Genomic DNA, 3,581 nt, shown 5'->3' with positions numbered 1-3,581 from the left:
CTCAGGAGACAGTTTGTTAGGGACTCATCCTTACAATGAAGAGTCAAGAGCTGATCTCCACTCTAATCAGACTTGATCACAGAGCTTACTCTTCAGCCAAAGAACGGTATCAGCCTGGACCCATAAAGCCAAAACTGAGTCTGTGATCTAGTCAGTGTATATTTAAAAGAACTGCACAGGAAAACAAAGGACGTTGACTAAGGAGCAAGGAGTGAGCAAACTTCATTTTAGTTGAGTGTTATCTCACTTTGTCACTACCAATGATGCATGCAGAGAGAAACAGTAAAGCCTGGCAATGCTTACATCTTAATCACACTCTGTATACATAAAACATGGAGTAAATTAATCTATTAGAAGCAAAAACATATTGCAGAAATTGTTTGACTGTTCTCATGATGCCTGCTTCCATGATGATATTTTTCTACTATGTTTATAGATATTACTAGCCATCCAGAAGGATGAAGTACCCATATCTCTAAAATAAGCTTTTTGTTTCCTGATGGAAACGTGTTTTGGAAGTTTTTGGAAACTTACTGTCTGCAACTGAAATTGGAAGAGTGTACAGCCATGTTTTCTTAATGTATCTTCATTACATCTGTATCTAAATACTGCGGAGTTTGGTATCATAGCCATTATTTCACTTATGCTTGGCCTTCTTTGAATTTGTTTCATTCACCTCTTCTAAATCTCAGCTTAAGGCAGACCAAGTTACCCTGCCTAAGCTCGCCTAACTGACATGAAGATATCCTTGTCACTGAGATGATGGTTGAGCCAGCTGTCAACACCTGTCTAAAGACCAGCCTTTAAACTGCAGGTACAATCAAAAACATGCTATCCACTCCTTAGCACAGCCAGTGCTCTATTTTAACAACTGCTCTTCATTAGTAAGCACAGAGCAGAGCTTAAGCTAATAAATGCTGCTGTGCTAGAAACTTGGTCCTGTGGCATTGTCTATATGAGCAGGTAGGAGATTCCAGTATAGCAGGTCTACAGAGCACATGAGACTGTGCTGGAGACTGAGCATCCACACTATGTGTGTTTTTTGAATTCTGCTCCAGCTCTTGTCTGTCCTGTTGGACAGAATGCTCATTAATGGCTGGGGCGTATTAGCTGCTTTCTCAGACTGAATCTTCTGTTTCATTTTTATTTGAAAGGAATCTGGTTAATGAGCTCTGAGACTGCTCTGCAGGGCAAGCCAAAGCATAGTACAAGGATGATCAGAAGATCTGATCCAGGACTCCTCCCTTGAGCTACTTTAGACTTGTATGGCTGCAGACAGAACCAAGTGTGGTGGTGCCTTGAGAAAGACTAAGATGTAGTGGAAAGGATGCAAGGAAGAACAAAGGAGAAGTTGTGTAACTTGCTTGGAGAAGTTGGTAACCCTCACTCTACAAGATTAGACTGATTTTAGACCTATTTGAGGGTATGGCACAGCCAGATCCCTAGCAAGGTATTTGCTGGTATATAGCAAGTCTAAGGTTCAGTTAAGGATCTTTTATGGGGAACTTAAGGTTTGAATTTACTGTTACATCTCCAATAGTTAACATAGGTTTTACAGTTGAAAATCTGAAAAGGAGCAGCCCTAAATCAGTAATTCTCATGTAGATTCTACTGTAACTCTTGAGACCTTTCACAGTCCCCCTACTGACCATATTCCTTTGGGCATCATAGCTCCAGGAGGACAAAAGAAGTCCTCATGTTTTTGAACCAAAGTGCATTTCAACAGGAATATTTTTTGGGGAAAGTGCTACTAAGAATGGCTGTTGATTGACTCCAAAAAGCAGTCCTTTTCTATGTTTCCTCAGCTAGGATTGTCTTGATATGATTTTCCTATAAAACTACCTAATTTCCACTACCCAGTATTATTTTATTTCCAAATAGCCCTTTAGACATAGCATGTTACAGGGTACATGACGTGTCTTACTGTACTTTGAGACAGTAGCAGATCTGCACAATGACTCTTGAAGTGCATTAACAACCTCAGGTCTTAGCTCTCTGCTCTAAGGGAGCATTGCTCTGCCAGAGGTAGCTCTTGGCATTATAGGTCATGTCTTCAGAGTTACTAAATTTAAACCAAGGGTTATGCAATTCTCACCAGGCTCTTTCATATCCCAATTTTATTGTCGATACATTTCAGTAATACACTTTAAAGTGTATTACTGAAATTAAAAGATTTGGGTAACTGAAATTAAAAGATTTGGGAAATTATAAGATTTGGGTAAAAGGTTCTGCTTCTGCAAAAAGAAAATAAAGTACCTGGCCTACCTAATTATTTTAAAGTAGAATACAGATTAGAGCATAGCAAATGGCAGTTACAGCAACTAACCTTTGTATAGTGCTCTCTAACATGAACTCTGCACTTTGCTACTGCCGAGTTTGGTTGTTTGGCTCTGGTTTTGCCTTCTTCCTGGCCTATAGCCTATTTACAGCCTAGTTTTTCCTCTGAGGTCTTTTATTAAAAGGATTTTTGAAACGACAACTGATGGAGCAGTTTAAGAAAACTCTTAAGCTGAAGGAATGGTGCCTGCTTTTATTTCTTCCAACAAAGTGGTTAGTTTATGGAACAAAGTTTATATCTTACCTTGCTAAGAGTCTCACATGTTACTTTCTAGCTGCAATTTGCCAAGTGAGCATGGACATTTTGTAAATACAGGTGGCTTCCCTTGTTTCTGAAACCCCCAGTCTTCAGAGTCTGAAAAGCAAAGGTGTAGGGTTTTTTTAAGGTTAAATGGTAAACATCACTAGCGTCCTCTGAAATTAGATGATAATAGCACTAGTTCACTAGATGTACCAGTTTATGTTTAAAACAGATTTAAAAAATATATTAGTCTTCTTAATTCATATATACAGCTTCCTGGACAAACTAGCAGGGAACAGAACACAGAAATAGATGGAGAGTGCAGTTCAGGAATACCAGGTTTTGTGAGCAAGATGTGAGGTATTTTATTTATATTTTTGTTATTGTTGTCATCTGTTTAAACTCTTTTTTTCAGATTGTGACTTCTCGTGCTACTTGAGCCTTGTAGAACAAATATGAAATATTTAAGTTGCCTGGTTAAGTCTGTAGCTTGAATGCCACAGTGTTCAGAATTGCTAAAGAAAATGTTATTTCCTGACTGATGGCTGTTGAAATCAATCTCCGTATTTGTAAAATTTTTAAATGTATACTGTAGGAATAGGAAATATTTCTTGAAAGGAGGCCAGACAAGGTAATTCTGCGACTGTCTCCTGACAGGAGCAGGCCTGAGGTGGAAACCCACTGAAATAGCTTTATCCAACCGGGCAAAAAATGGTGGAAGACCGCCAATAACGAGTACTTTCCTCTCAGCCCGGAGGCCTCCAGCCCCGCCGGTGCCTCAGGGCCGCCCCCACTTACCGCCCACGGCTGCGAGGGGCCGGTACGGGCCGCCCGGCTCAGGCGGGAAATGGCGCCCAAGGCCGCTTCATGGCGCCGGCAGGGGGAGCCCCGCCGGGCCGTGCCAGGCCGTGCCCGCCCCTCCTCTCCTGCTGGCGGCGGTGTGCGCGGCCGGGCCCGGCACAGGCGGGAGGCGGGGCGGGCGCCCCCCCCCCCCGCCCCCCCC

The sequence above is a fragment of the Calidris pugnax genome, unplaced genomic scaffold (genome assembly GCF_001431845.1).
Source record: "Calidris pugnax isolate Ruff unplaced genomic scaffold, ASM143184v1 scaffold128, whole genome shotgun sequence".
Taxonomy (NCBI): domain Eukaryota; kingdom Metazoa; phylum Chordata; class Aves; order Charadriiformes; family Scolopacidae; genus Calidris; species Calidris pugnax.
This window is presented reverse-complemented; position numbering follows the sequence as displayed.